Here is a 17,688-nt window from a genome sequence, read left to right on the forward strand (position 1 = left end):
TCTGATAACAGCTGGGAAGAAACCATCCCTGAATCTGGAGGTGTGCGTTTCCACACTCCTGTACCTTTCCTAATTTGCAGAAGGACATTCTTACTATTGAGGGAGTGCAGCGTAAATTCACCAGGTCAATATCCGGGGTGACGGGACTTACGTATGATGAAAGAATGGGTTGACTGGGCTTGAATTCGCTGGAAATGAGAAGGATGAGAGGATATCTTATGAAAACATATAACATTCTGAAAGGAGTTAAGGCTAGATGCAGGAACAATATTCCCGATGTTGGGGGAGTCCAGAACCAGGGCTCACAGTTTAAGAATAACGGGTTAGGCCATTTAGGACAGAAGAAGGGAAAACATTTTCACGCATAAAATCTGTAGTATTCTCTGCCACAGATGGCAGTGGAGGCCAATTCACTGGATGTTTTCAAGTGAGTGTTGGATGTGGCTCTTTGGGCTAACAGCAGGAATGGGGTATTGATTTTGGATGATCAGCCAAAATCATATTGAAAGGCGGTGCTGGCTCAAAGGGCCGAATGGACTACTCCTGCACCTATTTTCTATGTTTCTACGTCATGGTGAGTCCAGCACTCGTTGACGTCTGGTCCTGAAGATGGGTCCTGAACCAAAACGTCACCCACTCATGTTGTCCAGAGATGCTGCTCAACCCGCTGAGTTACTCCAGCACAAACAATGCTAAATCTCAAGTGTTTTCATTTCGAGATACAGTGTGGCAACGGGCCCTTTGGCCCACCGAGTACACGCCAACCAGGATTCACCTCTAGATCCGCACTATCCTACACACTGGGGGCTTTTTACCAAAGCCAATTAACCTACAAACCTGCACGTCTTTGGAGTGTGGGAGGAAACCGGAGCACCCGTAGAAAACCCACGCGGGTCACGGGGAGAACATACAAACTCAGTACAGACAGCACCTGGGTCTCCGGCGCTGTGAGGCAGCAACTCTACCGCTGAGCCACACTGCCATGTTGGGGATAAATACTTAAAATGCAGCAGAATATTTTTGACATTTGCCAAATGAGAGTTGTCTATAGTCAAAGTGTGTGTAGTTTGTTCCTGGCACGGAAATACTTCTGCTTTATCAGTTTCACACTTAACACTATGAACCTAAAGACTCCATTGTTGGAATGCAATTCAATAATTGCCCCTAGTGTGATGGATATAGGACTAGTGTACAGGTGATCGTTGGTTGGCGTGGACTCGGTGGGCGGAAGGGCCTGGTTTCACGCCATCTCTCTAAAACAAACTATTGCCGTTACCTCGTTGGTCTCAGTTTAACATTGCTTGTGAAAGTCAGCAAAGTACAAGATTCTTTCTATAGCCCTCAGACCAATGAGCCCATGTGTTCATATCTTTAACTAGACAGTCAGAACCTTTTTTAGTTTAGTTTAGAGATACAGCACAGAATCAGGCCCTTCAGCCCACCGCGTCCACGTCAACCAGCGATACCCGTGCATTAAACTACCCCACGCACACTAGGGACAAATAGGACACCTACGTGAGAATGCTGTTCATCTCAGCATTTAACATCATTATCCCCTCAAAACTGATTACCAAACTCAGCGACCTGGACATCGACCCCTCCCTCTGCAACTGGATACTGGACTTTCTAACCAACAGACCCCAGTCTGTTAGGTCAGACAACCACACCTCTTCAACTCTCACCCTGAACACCGGCGTTCCACAGGGCTGTGTGCTGAGCCCCCTCCTCTACTCCCTCTTCACCTACGACTGCAAACCTGTACATGGTACTAACACCATCATCAAGTATGCAGATGATACAACGATGATTGGCCTCATCAGCGACAACGATGAGTCGGCCTATAGGGAGGAGGTCCAGCTCCTAGCAGCATGGTGCGCTGACAACAACCTGACCTGTAGCTACAAGAAGACCAAGGAGCTCATTGTGGACTACAGAAGGTCTAGGGGTGGCACGTACACCCCCATCCACATCAACGGGACGGAGGTAGAACGTGTTTCCAGCTTCAGGTTTCTGGGGGTCAACATCTCTGATGAACTCTCTTGGACCCACAATACCTCAACACTGGTTAAGAAGGCTAACCAGCGTCGCTTCTTCCTGAGGAGACTAAAGAAGGTCCATCTGTCTCCTCAGATTCTGGTGAACCTCTACCGCTGCACCATCGAGAGCATCCTTACCAACTGTATCACAGTATGGTATGGCAACTGTCTCCGACCGGAAAGCACTGCAGAGGGTGGTGAAAACTGCCCAACGCATCACCGGTCCTCACTCCCCTCCATTGAGTCTGTCCAAAGCAAGCAATGTCTGCGAAGGGCGCGCAGCATCATCACAGACTGCTCTCACCCCAACCACAAACTGTTTATCCTCCTACCATCCGGGAGGCGCTACAGGTCTCTCCGTTGCCGGACCAGCAGATCCAGGAACAGCTTCTTCCTTGCGGTTGTTACATTACTCAACTCTGTACCTCGGTGATTGCCAGTCACCCCCCCCCCCCCGGATACTCCTCCCACGAGAAAAAAATGCACTACTATGACTGTATATACATATATATATTTATTGCTCATATTCTATGTTGCTCTTCTAGGGAGATGCTAACTAACTGCATTTTGTTGTCTCTGTACTGTACAGTGCACAATGACAATAAAGTTTGAATCTGAATCTGAATCTGAGGTGAACTTACAAACTCCCCACAGACAAGTACCCGTAGTGAGGATCGAACCCGGGTCTCTGGTGCTGTGAGGCATCAACTCTACCGTTGGACCACTGTGTGCCCTCCTTAAAACTCCTTATTGCTAATACTCTGTAATCCAGGCAGCATTCTGCACCCTCACCACATCTTTCCTGCAATGTAGTGACCAGAACTGCACACAATGCTTCAAATAAAGTTATCTAATCTTCCTCGTCTTAGAAGAGGAAAGAGGAAATAAAGGAAAGGTGTTGTCAAGCAGGAAAGGGTACAGAGAAGATTTATGAGGATGTGGCCAGGACTCGAGGCCCTGAGCTATAGGGAGAGGTTGGGGCAGGGCTGGGACTCTATTCTGCATAGAGCGCAGGAGGATGAGGGGTGATCTTATAGAGGTGTATAATATCATGAGAGGAATAGATCGGGTAGACGCACAGAGTCTCTTGCCCAGAGTAGGGGAATCGAGGACCGGAGGACATAGGCTTAAGGTGAAGGGGAAAAGATTTAATAGGAATCTAGGTGGTGACGTTTTCATACAGTGGGTAGTTGGTATAGGGAACGAGCTGCCAGAGGTAGTTGAGGCAGGGACTATCCCAGTGTTTAAGAAACAGACAGGTACGTGGATAGGACAGATTTGGAGGGATATGGGCCAAACGTGGGCAGGTAGGACTAATATAGCTGAGACATGTAGGCTGTTGATAGTAAGTTAAGCCGAAGGGCCTGTTTCCACACTGGATCACTCTCTGTGACTGACTTTAAGGCTCTATAACTGTATGAGAAGGCAGGAGAATGGGGTTAGGAGGGAGAGATAGATCAGCCATGATTGAATGGTGGAGTAGTCTTGGCCATTCGGTCATCTAATTCTGCTCCTATCACTTATGACCTTATTACGTTTCGAGGGATATGTCAGTGTGTGTCTACTCACATTCTACAGTGAGGGTCACATCCCTCTCTGCTGTCCCGTGTTCATTCTCCGCCACACACTGATAGACTCCAGCATCCTGCCGTGTCAGCTGAGGGAACTCTATCCACAGCTCGTTGCTGGAACGTGTTGTGTTCAGTGTGAGACCGAGATGTCTCCACGTCAGGTTAGATGTTGGGAAACTCTGGACGTTGCAGAGGATCGCTGCAGAGTTTCCTTCCTTTACACTGACCCAGGAACTGTTCACGTTGTCGGGGGAAGTGATTGAGAGATTCTGTGGAGCATCTAAAGACAAACGGAGATTTAAACATGTTCACACGGCAGAGTTCCACGTGTCACACAGGACAATACGGAGAGAAACGATAAAGTACGGATGTGACCAGTCTGCAGAAGGATCTCGACCTGAAACGTCACCCATTCCTTCTCTCTATAGATGCTGCCTGACCCGCTGAGTATCTCCAGCTCTTTGTGTTTAACCTTGGTTTAAACAAGCACCTGCAGTTCCCTCTTACACATTTCGTCAAGATATCTCCTCAAGATACAGCTATGTCTACTTTGAAGAGGTTCTCCTCCTCTTTCCGACGAGAGTTGGACTTATAGGGTGATAGTGTGGAAACAGGCCTTTCGGCCTAATTTGCCCACACCGGCCAACATTTCCCAGATACACTAGTCCCACCTGCCCGCATATGGCCCATATCCCTCCAAACCTGTCCTATCCATGTACCTGTCGAACTGCTTCTTAAACACTGGGATAATCCCTGCCTCAAATACCTCCTCTGGCAGTTTGTTCCATACACCAACTATCTTTTGTATGAAAAAGTCACCCCTCAGATGCCTAATAAATCTTTTCCCCTTCACCTTGAACCCATGTCCTCTGGTCCTCGATTCCCCTACTCTGGGCAAGAGACTCTGTATATCTACCCGATCTATTCCCCTCATGATCTATACACCTCTATAAGATCCTCATCCTCCTGTGCTCCAAGGAATAGAGACCCAGCCTGCTCAACCTCTCCCTCTAGTCCCGGCAACATCCTCATAAATCTTCTCTGAACCATTTCCAGCTTGACAATATCTTTCCTATAACACGGTGCCCAGACTTTACACAATATTCTAAATGTGGTCTTACCAACGTCTTATACAACTGCAACATGACCTCCCAACTTCTATAATCAATACTCTGACTGATGAAGGCCAAAGTGCAAAATGCCTTTTTGACCACATTATCTACCTGTGTCTCGACCTTCAAGGAACCATGCACCTGCACTCCTAGATCCCTCTGCTCTACAACACTACCCAGAAGCCGACCATTAACTGTGTTAGTCCTGCCCTTGTTAGATGTCCCAAAATTCATCGTCTCACACTTCTCGGTATTAAACTCCACCAACCATTCCTCAACTCATCTGACCAATCGATCAAGATCCTGCTGTAATCTTTCACAACAATGCAGTTCTGCCACATTCTCTCTCACTGCTCCCTCTCTGTGATGCCTCCTGCTCTCCGACCTTACATTCATTGTTCTTTATCTCTCTACATCATCGTCTATATATCTCGTTTCCCTTATCCCTAACCAGTCTGAAGAAGGGTCTCGACCAGAAACCTCGCCCGTTCCTTCTCCCCAAAGATGCTGCCTGTCCCGCTGAATTAGTTCAACTTTTTTGTGTCTATCTTCAGTACGGATGTAAGCTGGTCAATAATGTAAAAGTGGATAGCAAGTGTTTCTATGGATATATAAAGAATGAAAAAGGAGACAAGAGTGGATGTTGGATCGCGGGAGAATGATGCAGCAGAAATCAAGAAATTGAAGAGGAATTGAATAACTTTTTTTGCATCAGTCCTCACCGTGGAGGACACCAGCAGTGTACCTGCAATCCTAGAGAGTCAGGGGTGGAAGTTAGTGAAGTGGCTATTACTAAGGAGAAGGTTCAAGAAGGAACTGCAGATGCTGGAAAATCGAAGGTGGACAAAAATGCCGGAGAAACTCAGCGGGTGCGGCAGCATCTATGGATCGAAGGAAATAGGCAACGTTTCGGGCCAAAACCCTTCTTCAGGTCTGAAGAAGGGTTTCGGCATCGAAACGTTGACTATTTCATTTGCTCCATGGATGCTACCGCACCCACTGAGATTCACCAGCATTTTTGTCTACTAAGGAGAAGGTGCTGGGAAAACTGAAAGGTTTGAGAGTGGATAAGCCACCTGGACCGGATGGACTGCACCCCAGGGTTCTGAAGGAAGTGGCCTCTGAGATTGCGGAGGCATTAGTTGTGATATTTCAAGAATCACTAGAGTTAGGAGTGGGTTCATGAAGATTGGAAATTTGCGAATATCGTCCCGCTGAACAAGAAGGGAGTGAAACGGAAGGGTGGAAACTATAGGCCGGTTAGCCTGACTTCGGTGGTTGGTAAGATTTTAGAGTCAATTGTAAATGATGAGGTTACGCAGTACTTAGATGTTCAGGATAAAATGGGCTGAAGTCAGCATGGTTTTGTGAAGGGAAGATCTTGCATGACAAATCTGCTGGAGTTCTTTGAGGAAGTTAATATCAGGACATCAGACAGAGGGTTGGCTGCGGATGAAAGAAAGCAGTGAAGAAAGCAAATGGCATGTTGGCCTTCATAGAAACATAGAAAATAGATGCGGGAGTAGGCCATTCGGCCCTTCGAGCCTGCACCGCCATTCAATATGATCATGGCTGATCATCCAACTCAGTATCCTGTACCTGCCTTCTCTCCATACCCCCTGATCCCTTTAACCACAAGGGCCACATCTAACTCCCTCTTAAATATAGCCAATGAACTGGCCTCAACTACCTTCTGTGGCAGAGAATTCCAGAGATTCGCCACTCTCTGTGTGAAAAATGTTTTCCTCATCTCGGTCCTAAAAGATTTCCCCATTAAACTGTGACCCCCTGTTCTGGACGTCCCCAACATCGGGAACAATCTTCCTGCATCTAGCCCGTCCAACCCCTTAAGAATTTTGAAAGTTTCTATAAGATCCCCCCTCAAGCTTCTAAATTCTAGCGAGTACAAACTGAGTGTATCCAGTCTTTCTTCATATGAAAGTCGTGACATCCCAGGAATCAGTCTGGTGCACCTTCTCTGTACTCCCTCTATGGCAAGAATGTCCTTCCTCAGATTAGGAGACCAAAACTGTACGCAATACTCCAGGTGTGGTCTCACCAAGACCCTGTACAACTGCAGTAGAACCCTCCTGCTCCTATACTCAAATCATTTTGCAATGAATGCTAACATACCATTCGCCTTCTTCACTGCCTGCTGCACCTGCACGCCTACTTTTAATGACTGGTGTATCATGACACCCAGGTCTCGTTGCATCTCCCCCTTTCCTAATCGGCCACCATTCAGATAATAGTCTACCTTCCCGTTTTTGCCACCAGTGGATAACCTCACATTTATCCACATTATACAGCATGTGTCATGCATTTGCCCACTCACCCAGCCAATCCAAGTCACCTTGCAGCCTCCTAGCATCCTCCACACAGCTAACACTGCCCCCCAGCTTTGTGTCATCCGCAAATTTGGAGATGTTGCATTCAATTCCCTCATCCAAATCATTAATATATATCGTAAATAGCTGGGGTCCCAGCACTGAGCCTTGCGGCACCCCACTAGTCACTGCCTGCCATTGTGGAAATGACCCGTTTTCTCCTACTCTTTGCTTCCTGTTTGTCAGCCAGTTCTCTATCCACATCAATACTGAACCCCCAATGCTGTGTGCTTTAAGTTTATATACTAATCTCTTATGTGGGACCTTGTCGAATTGCAATGGTCCCAGTCTCAACTCCCTCCTCCAGCAGCTCGTTCCATACACCCACTGTGTGGAAAAATGTTAACCCTCAGGTTTCATTAAATTGTTCATAGCGAGATGATTTGAGAAAGGAGCAAGGTGATCCTATTGCAGTTATACAGGGCCCTGGTGAGACCGCACTTGGAGTATTGTGTGCAGTTTTGGTCAACCTATTTGAAGAAGGACATTCTTGCTATTGAAGGAGTGCAGCGTAGGTTCACGAGGTTAATTCCCGGGATGGATGGACAGTCATATGATGAAAGAATGGCTTGACTGGGCTTGCATTCACTGGAATTTAGAACGATGTGACGGGATCTTAGAGAAACAGATAAACTTCTTAAGGGATTCGATAGGATTGATTTGAGAATTAAGGGACAAAAGTTTAGGGGCAACATGAGGGGGGACTTTACTCAGAGAGTGGTAGCTGTGTGGAATGCGCTTCGAGTGGAAGTGGTTGGAGGCAGGTTCGAGTTTATCATTTAAAAATAAATTGGGATAGGTATATGACCGGGAAAATAGGCCCGAAACGTTGCCTATTTCCTTCGCTCCATAGATGCTGCTGCACCCGCTGAGTTTCTCCAGCTTTTTTGTGTACCTTCGATTTTCCAGCATTTGCAGTTCCTTCTTAAACACAAGGAATGGAGGGTTATGGTCTGAGTGCAGGTAGATGGGACTAGGGGAGAATAAGCGTTCGGCATGAACTACAAGGGCCGAGATGGCCTGTTTCCGTGCTGTAATTGTTATGTGGTTATATGATAGGCTAGATGCAGGAAAAATGTTCCTGATGTTGGTTAAGTCCAGAACCAGGGATCACAGTTCAAGAAAGGTCGGATACGGAGTGGGAGGGGGAGTTGGAGTGCTGAGCCACCGGGGGTGAGGTTGGTTATTGAGGACCGAACGGAGGTGTTCGGCGAAACGATCGCCCAACCTCCGTTTGGTCTCACTGATATAGATCTGCTGACAAGGAGCTGAGGATACTGGTTTAACATAGAAACATAGATAATAGGTGCAGGAGTAGGCCATTCGGCCCTTTTAGCCTGCACCACCATTCAATATGATCATGGCTGATCATCCAACTCATTATCCTGTACCTGCCTTCTCATCTCGGTCCTAAAAGATTTCCCCCTTATCCTTAAACTGTGACCCCTTGTTCTAGACTTCCCCAACATCGGGAACAATCTTCCTGCATCTAGCCTGTCCAACCCCTTAAGAATTTTGTAAGTTTCTATAAGATACCCCCTCAGTCTTCTAAATTTTAGCGAGTACAAGCCGAGCCTATCCAGTCTTTCTTCATATGAAAGTCTTGACGTCCCAGGAATCAGTCTGGTGAACCTTCTTTGTACTCCCTCTATGGCAAGAATGTCTTTGCCTTAAACTGAAAATTGGCACAGAAATCTGGAGTAACTCAGTGGGACAGGCAGCATCTCTGGAGAGAAGGAATAGGTGACGTTTTGGTTCAAAAACCTTCTTCAGTCTGAAAGTCACGGGAGATGTAAACAAGAGATATGGACGATGATGTAGAGACACAAACAATGAATGAAAGATATGTAAAAGAGTAATGATGACAAAAAAACAAGCCATTATTAGCTGTTTGTTGGGTGAGAACAAGAAGCAGGTGCGACCTGTGTGGGGGAGGGATGGAGAGAGAGGGAATGTAGGGGTTACTTGAAGTGAGAGAAATCAATATTCATACCGCTGGGGTGAAAGCTGCCCAAGTGAAATATGAGATGCTGTTCCTCCAATTTGTATTTGGCCTCACTCTGACAGTGGAGGAGGCCCTGGACAGAAAGGTTAGTGTGGGAATGGGAGGGGGAGTTAAAGTGTTTGGCAACAGGGAGATCAGGTAGGTCCAGGCGGGCTGAGCGGAGGTGTTCAGCGGAATGATCGTAGCAGCCCCAGCACCGACCCCTGCAGAACTCCGCTAGTCACTGGCAGCCAACCAGTTAAAGCCTCCTCGCCCCTAAACACTTCTGAGTTGCTGCTGATGGTACCTTGGAGAAGGGAGAGGAGGAAGAATGATCTCCCGATCATTGTCCGATCCCAGATATTCCGTCAGTCCCCGATCTCCTGCTCTGGAAGAGAAAGTGATTGCAGTAAAATTCCAGTGACCAATATACATTAAACGACACGGATGGAATGCTGAGGCTGTTTCAGGTGCTGGTCAGGCCACACTTGGAATATTGTGAGGAATTTTCAGTCCTATGTCTGATGAAGCATGTGCAGGCTCTGGATGGGTCCAGAGGTTTACAAGAATGATCCCAGGAATGAGTGGGTTTACATAGGATGAGCCTGTACTCGCTGGAGTTTAGAAGAATGAGGGGGGACCTCAATGAAACTTACAGAATAGTGAAAGGCCTGGATAGAGTGGATGTGGAGAGGATGTTTCCACTAGTGGGAGAGGTCATAGCCTCAGAATGTAAGGACATTCTTTTAGGAAGGAAATGAGGAGGAATTTCTTTAGTCAATGTGGTGAATCTGTGGAATGAGGGCCACAGACGGCTGTGTAGGCCAATTCAAGCTTTCAAGGTCAGTTTATTGCCACGTGTACCATTTAAGGTTAATGAAATTCCAATTACCAAAAAAAAAGCAACAAGAGATACATAAAAGTTAACATAAACATCCACCACAGCGGATTCCCCACCATCCTCAATGTGAAGAAAGGCAATAAAGTCCAAACCTCTTCCTCTTTTATTCTCCTGCAGTCGGGGTAATCGAACCTTCTGCAGTCTGGGCGATCGAAGACCCCGCATTGGGGCAATCGAAGACCCTGCGTTGGGGCAATCCAAGACTCCTCGTTAGGGTGATCCAAGACCCTGCGTTGGGGTGATCCAAGACCCTGTGTTGGGGCGATCCAAGACTCCTGCGTTGGGGCGATCGAAGACCCTGCGTTGGGGTGATCCAAGACCCTGCGTTGCGGCGATCCAAGACCCTGCGTTGGGGCGATCGAAGACTCCTCGTCGGGGCGATCAAAGCTCCTGTGGTTTGGAGTTTCCCCAAAGTCGGTGTCTAACCAGAGACAACAAGCTCCGTGATGGTAAGTCCTGCAGGCACCAGGGTGCTGCTCTCGAAGTCGTTCTCCAGCAAAGGCCACCAACTCCTCGATGTTAGACCGCAGTGCGGACGGAGATATGATACGGAAAAAAATTGCATCTCCATCGAGGTAAGTGATTAGGAAAAGTTTCCCCCTACTCCCCCCCACTCCCCACATAAAACAACCTAAAAACATTAGAAACATACATTTAACACACAAACAGACAACAAAAAGAGGAAGGGACAGACAGACTGTTGGCGAGGCAGCCATTGCTGGCGCCACCTGGTGGTTAAGTCAGTGGATATTGTTAAGGCACGGATAGATAGATTATGAATTAGTGCGGGTGTCAGGGGTTATGGGGAGAAGGCAGGAGAATGGGGTTAGGAAAGAATGATATATCAGCCATGATTGAATGGTGGAGTAGATTTGATGGGCCAAATGGCCTAATTCTACTCCTATCACATGACCGTTTGACCAATCTAGTTGCCTTCTTTGGTTTTTAAAAGCTTCCCAATCGTTAGACTTCCCGCTAATCATTGCCAAGTAAGATGACGGGCACGGTGGCGCAGCGGTAGAGTTACTGCCTCACAGCGCATGGGACCCGACCGATCCTGACTACAGGTGCTGTCTGTACGGAGTTTGTACGTTCTCCCTGTGATCTGCGTGGATTTTCTCCAGGATCTCCAGTTCCATCCACGCTCCAAAGACGTACAGGTTTGTAGGTTAATTAGACTTCGGTAAAAAAATAAATTATTTGTCCGAAGTGTGTGCAGGATAACGTTGGTCACTGGTCAGCATGGGCCGAAGGGCCTGTTTCCACGCTATGTCACTAAACTAAACACAGAACTTGTATGTGAACAGTGATCGCTGGTCGGCACGGACTGGGTGGGATGATGGAACTGTGTCCGCGCTGTGTCTCTAAACTAAAGATAGAACTAGTGTGTGAACGGGTGATCGATTGTCGCCGCTGACTGGGTGGGATGATGGAACTGTTTCCGCACTGTATCTCTAAACTAAAGACAGAACTAGTGTGTGAATGGGTGATCGATTGTCGGCACGGACTCGATGGGCCGAAGGGCCTGTTTCCCACAATGTGGAAAAGTTCAAGGGGTACGACAACTTTTGCAAGCCACTGTAAATGGGGGGCATAGTGGCGCAGCGGTAGAGTTGCTGCCTCACAGCGCAAGAGACCCGGGTTCGATCCTGACTGTAGGTGCTGTCTTTACAGTGTTTGTATGATTCCCCATGCTCCGGTTTCCTCCAACACTCCAATGATCCTACAGGTTTGTAGGTTAATTGGCTTGTATAAATTAGCAAATTGTCCCTTGTGTGTGTAGGATGGTGTTAGTGTGCGGGGATCGCTGGTCAGCGCGGACTCGGTGGGCTGAAGGGCCTGTTTACACTCTGTATCTCTAAAAATAAAAGTATTGTATAACAAACCAGATTTAATCAGGGTGGTTATGGTAAAAGAACCGTTTGGAGGTAGTGACCACAAATGATAAAATGCTGAGGCTTTATAACATGCTGGTCAGACCGCACATGGAGTATTGGGAGCAGTTTAGGGCCCTATATATGAGGAGATGGGTACTGGCATTGGAGAGGATCCAGAGGAGGTTTATGAGAATGGTGGCTTCAACATATGATGAGCATTTGTCATCATTGGGCCTGTACGCGCTGGAGTTTAGAAGGATGAAGGGGCACCTCATTGAAACTTACCGAACAATGAAAGGCTTGGATAGCGTGGATGTAGAGAGAATGTTTTCACTAGTGAGAGGTCACAGCTTCAGAATTAAAGGACATTCCTTTACAAAGGAGACGAGGAGGAATTTCCTTAATCAGTGAGTGATGAATCTGTGGAATTATTTGCCACAGACGGCTGTGGACGACAAGTCAATGGATATTTTTAAGGCAGAGATAGATAGATTCTTGATTAGTGTGGGTGTCGGGTTATGGGGAGAAGGCAGGAGAATGGGGTTAGGAGGGAGTGATAGATCAGCTGTGATTGAATGGCGGAGTAGACTTGATGGGGGGGGAATGGCCTTATTCTCCTATCACGTATGACCTTAAATATCATCAACAACATAATTGAAGCTGTGGTCAATAAGGCACACTGATGTCTCATCTTGCTCAAAAGATGAAGGAAGTTCGTCATTTCTCCAGTGACTCACACCAACATCTGCACATGAATTGTGAAAGAACACCGTTAGGTTGCTTCACACCATGGTTTGGCAACAGTTCTGCTCAAGACCACAAGAAATTGCTGAGAGCTTAGTTTAGTTTAGAGATTCAGCACGGTAACAGGCCCTTCGGCCCACCGAGTCCATGCCATGCTAGTGTGCGGGGTCCAGCGATCCCCGCACACTAGCACTATCTGACACACACCCGGGCCAATTAATAATCTTGCCACGCCAATTCACCTACAAACCTGAACGTCTTTGGAATGTGGGAGGAAAGCTCAGTAAACCCAAGCTGGCCAACAGTCCAGATTGAAGAATGCTTTATTGTCACATGTCCCAGACAGTACAATTAAATTCTTTAGCAGGTCAACAGAATATGTAAACGGGCAAGGTACACAAAAATGCAGGAGAAACTCAGCGGGTGCAGCAGCATCTATGGAGCAAAGGAAATAGGCAAAGTTTCAGACCGAAACCCTTCTTCAGACAGGCAAACTCTGGAGGGACAAGCACCTGACATCAGGATCGAACCTGGGTCTCTGGCACTGTGAGGCAACACTACCGCTGCACCACTGTGCCGCCCCAATCGTGGATATCGCTCAGTCCATCACACAAAGCAGTCTCTCCATTCCACCCCCTGAAGGGCCTGTTAGAAAGCATTTTATCAGCTTGGTTTTGGAACAGCTCCAACCACACAACCTTTCTTTGGCCCATCTATTGGTATGGTTGGAAATTGCCATGTGTACCAGAATTGAGTGTTTGCATGCAACCCAGGCAAGTCGTACTATATAAGGTCATGATGATAGGAGCAGAATTAGGCCCATCAAGTCTACTCCGCCATTCAATAATGGCCGATCTATCTCTCCCTCCTAACCCCATTCACTTGCCTTCTCCCCATAACCTCTGACACCCGTACTAATCAAGAATCTATCGATCTCTGTCTTAAATACATCAACTGATTTGGTCTCCACATCTTCTGTGGCAAAGAATTCCACAGATTCATCACCTTCTGACTAAAGATATTCCTCCTCATCTCCTTCCTAAAAGAACATCCCTTAATTCTGAGGCTATAACCTCTGGTCCGATACTCTCCCACAAGTGGAAACATCCTCTCCACGTCCATTCTATCCAAACCATTCACTATTCTGTACGTTTCAAAGAGGTTCCCCCCTCATTATTCTAAACTCCAGCGAGTACAGGCCCAGTGCTGTCAAACGCTCACCATATGTTAATCATCTAATTCCTGGGATCATTCATGTAAACCTCTCGACCCTCTCCAGAGCCAGATACGGTGCTCAAAACTTGAGTACAATTAACTCACAATATTGAGTACAATTAAGAGTCAAGGGAGAGGGAGACACAGAGACACCTTTCTGACCTTTCTGTCCTGGGCCTCCTCCACTGTCAGAGTGAGCCCCAACACAAACTGGAGGAACAGCACCTCATATTTCACTTGGGCAGTTTACACCCCAGCATTATGAATAACATAACATAAGCAAGTAACCCTTGCTCTCCCTCTCTCTCAATTCCTCCCCTTTCCTATTCTAGGACCAGTCTGTCTGTCCTCCTGATTAAATCTTATCTCTGTTTGTTTCGTTGTCACCTTCTCCCCACTAACAATGATCTATCTACATTTTCCTCGAACTTCATAACCTTTGTCTCGTTTTCACACCTTTCACTTCATTATCTCTGTGTCTCTCTCTCCCCCCTCACTCTCAATCTGAAGAAGGGTCACGACCCGAAACGTTACCCATTCCTTCTCACCGATTTGCAGATTTGGGGACAGTTTCCTCCCAGTTATTATCAGGTAACTGAATCATCCTACAACAACCAGAGAGCAATGCTGAACTACTAACTACCTCTTTGATAGAAACATAGAAAATAGGTGCAGGAGTAGGCCATTCGGCCCTTTGAGCCTGCACCGCCATTCAATATGATCATGGCTGATCATCCAACTCAGTATTCTGTACCTACCTTCTCTCCATACCCCCTGATCCCTTTAACCATAAGGGCCACATCACACTCCCTCTTAAATATAGCTAATGAACTGGCCTCATCAACCTTCTGTGGCAGAGAATTCCACAGATTCACCACTCTGTGTGAAAAATGTTTTTCTCATCTCGGTCCAAAAAGATTTCCCCCTTATCCTTAAACTGTGACCCCTTGTTCTGGACTTCCCCAACATCGGGAACAATCTTCCTGCATCTAGCCTGTCCAACCCCTTAAGAATTTTGTAAGTTTCTATAAGATCCCCCCTCAATCTTCTAAATTCTAGCGAGTACAAGCCGAGTCTATCCAGTCTTTCTTCATATGAAAGTCCTGCCATCCCAGGAATCAGTCTGGTGAACCTTCTCTGTACTCCCTCTATGGCAAGAATGTCTTTCCTCAGATTAGGAGACCAAAACTGTACGCAATACTCCAGGTGTATTCTCACCAAGTCCCTGTAGAACTGCAGTAGAACCTCCTTGCTCCTATACTCAAATCCTTTTTCTATGAATGCTAACATACCATTCGCTTTCTTCACTGCCTGCTGCACCAGCATGCCTACTTTTAATGACTGGTGTACCATGACACCCAGGTCTCATTGCTTTTCCTAATCGGGTTGATGACCCGAAGACTATCCTTGATCAGTCTTTGCTGGTTTTACCTTACACTAAACGTTATTCCCTTATCATGTATCTGTACACTGTAAATGGAACAATGGTAATCATGTATAGGAAGGAACTGCAGACGCTAATTTAAACCGTAGATAGACACAAAATGCTGGCGTAACTCAGCGGGACAGGCAGCATCTCTGAATAGAAGGAATGGGTGACATTTCGGGTCAAGACACTTCTTTTATCCACAGATGCTCCCTTTCCCGTTGAGTTACTCCATCATTTTGTGTCTATCTTCGATTATAATCATGTGTTGTCTTTGCGTTGACTGGTTAGCACGCAACAAAAGCTTTTCACTGTATCTCGGTACATACGGCAATAAACATAGATAACACAGAATAATAGAAATAGGTGCAGGAGGAGGCCATTGCTGATCATCCACAATCAGTACCCCGTTCCTGCCTTCTTCCCCAATATCCCGTAAGAGCTAAATCTAACTCTCTCTTAAAAATATCCAGTGAATTGGCCTCCGCTGCCTTCTGTGGTAGAGAATTCCACAGATTCACAACTCTCTGGGTGAAAAAATGTTTCCTCGTCTCGGTCCTAAATGGCCTACCGCTGATAATTAAACTGTGACCCCTGGTTCTGGACTCCCCAAACATCGGGAACATTTTTCCTGCATCTAGCCTGTCCAATCCTTTAAGAATTTTTTATGTTTCTATAATATATCCTCTCATCCTTCTAAATTCCAGTAAATACAAGCCCAGTCGACCCATTCTTTTATCATATGTCAGTCCCGCCATCCCGGGAATTAACTTGGCGAAAATGTTTAACGAAGAACAGCAGATACTGGTTTTAATTGAAGGTAGACACAAAACCCTGGAATAACTCAGTGGGACAGGCAGTATCTCTGGAGAGAAGGCATGGGTGACGTTTCGGATTTTGAATAAGGGTTTCGGCCCGAAACGTTGCCTATTTCCTTCGCTCCATAGATGCTGCTGCACCCGCTGAGTTTCTCCAGCATTTTTGTGTACTTTCGGATTTGCGACCCTTTTTCAGACCTGATGAACCTATGCAGCACTCCCTCAATAGCAAGAAAACTGAATTGAACTCTCCAGAGATGCTGCCTGTCTCGCTGAGTTACTCAAGCATTTTGTGTCTATCTTCGGTGTAAGCCAGCATCTGCAGTTACCTTAATACACAAAATATTTCAGTGATCAGACTCTGTACAAAATTACAACTCAACTAAACAGGTTGCTGTTTGTGGGAACAAGCGACAGACACAGAATTACGTACCTGGGTTGTGTTCACTGCTCGTGTCTGGAATATCGACTGTCAAACTCTTGTTCTCAGTGGCCGTCACTGTGTGGAGAACACGAATGTGTAGAGGGGGAAATTTACATCAGGAAACTGAAGTAAAATAATGAAGTATTCCTTTATCAGCAAATAGTATAACCCCTTTCATCCCTGAAGTGGCATGACTTTGATTTATTGGAGGGAGTGGTGTAATGTGGGAAGAGTCCCTCACTATCTCTGCAAACCTACTCTGGCTCTGACCCTATTCCTGGTCTCTGTAACCCCCTCCCCACCGGCCCCTACTCCCCTCCCTGTCAAATTGGAGATATTTAATCTAGTGGGTGTGACAGTCTCCTGTTCCACATCGCCATGGTTAGGGTGCTCATTTGGGCAACACTGCACTGATTCAAGAATTGTGTAGAGATTCTGCACTGCACTGATTCAAGAACTGCAGATACTGGTTTAAATCGAAGATAGACACAAAATGCTGGAATAACTCAGCGGGACAGGCAGCATCTCTGGAGAGAAGGAATGGATGACGTTTCAGGTCTGAAGAAGGGTCTCGACCCAAAACATCACCCATTCCTTCTCTCCAGAGATGCTGCCTGACCAGCTGAGTTACTGATTCAAGATTGTTTGGATTTGTGCAAGGCAAGTTTGCCCAACTAACCCCGCAAATTTTTTTAATGAATTAGCAGAGAGTGAAAACCTAGAACAGAGAATTGCACAGCACGGAAACAGGCCCTCCGGCCCACCAAGTCAGCGCCGACCATCGATCACCCGTTCACACACTGGTTCTATGTTTAGTTTAGAGATACAGTGCGGAAACAGACCCTTCGGCCCACCGAGTCCGCACCGACCTGCGATCCCGCACACTAACACCATCCGACACACTAGGGACTATTGCACTTATATCAAGCCTATTATCCTACAAACATGTACGTCTTTGGAAACCAAAGATCTTAGAAAAAACCCACGCAGAGAACGTGCAAGCTCTGTACAGACAACTCATGTAGTCGGGATCGAACCTGTGTTGCTGGCGCTGTGAGGCAGCAACTCTACCACTGCCCCACTGTGCCACCCACTTCAGCTTTCCCCCTCTGACCTTAATTTACCCCCGTAGGTTATCCCTAGTGTATGAGTAAGACTCATGGGAAACAGTGAAGTGGCAGGGACTTGAGAGG

General features: G+C 46.7%; 1 long non-coding RNA gene across 1 annotated transcript; it reads right to left on the reverse strand.

Annotated features, from left to right (window-relative positions):
- Positions 1-5,617: 5,617 nt before the first annotated feature.
- Positions 5,618-15,892, reverse strand: LOC116969849. Its single transcript, XR_004410940.1, has 3 exons — positions 15,878-15,892; positions 7,272-7,277; positions 5,618-5,744 (listed from the first exon to the last, which is right to left on the reverse strand). It is a non-coding gene; the product is annotated as an uncharacterized LOC116969849 (long non-coding RNA).
- Positions 15,893-17,688: the final 1,796 nt, after the last annotated feature.

Source organism: Amblyraja radiata, unplaced genomic scaffold, assembly GCF_010909765.2.
Source record: "Amblyraja radiata isolate CabotCenter1 unplaced genomic scaffold, sAmbRad1.1.pri scaffold_20_ctg1, whole genome shotgun sequence".
NCBI classification, from domain to species: Eukaryota; Metazoa; Chordata; class Chondrichthyes; order Rajiformes; family Rajidae; genus Amblyraja; species Amblyraja radiata.